This window comes from Trachymyrmex cornetzi, unplaced genomic scaffold (assembly GCF_001594075.2).
Source record: "Trachymyrmex cornetzi isolate Tcor2-1 unplaced genomic scaffold, Tcor1.1 scaffold94, whole genome shotgun sequence".
Taxonomy (NCBI): Eukaryota; Metazoa; Arthropoda; class Insecta; order Hymenoptera; family Formicidae; genus Trachymyrmex; species Trachymyrmex cornetzi.
Window position 1 is genome coordinate 231459 of NW_017300289.1, and position 265 is coordinate 231723.

A 265-nucleotide genomic window follows, 5' to 3' on the forward strand; every position below is an offset into this window, starting at 1 on the left:
GAATAACATATTCTAGATGTAGTAAGCGTCCCAATGAAATAAAGTAAAGTTGCTTACTATGTATATCTAGAATATGGTTTATACATTTAAAGCAAAGGTAAATATGTAGATTAGGGGAGCCCCCCCCCCAATGACCTTGACCTTGACATATGTTGTCAAGGTCATGACCCCAAGTGACCTTGAGGAAGTTTTAATTGCAGGACGTTACTCATTAAGAAGTTATAAACAAAAGAAGTTTACGAAATAACTTCTTTTTACTATAGGG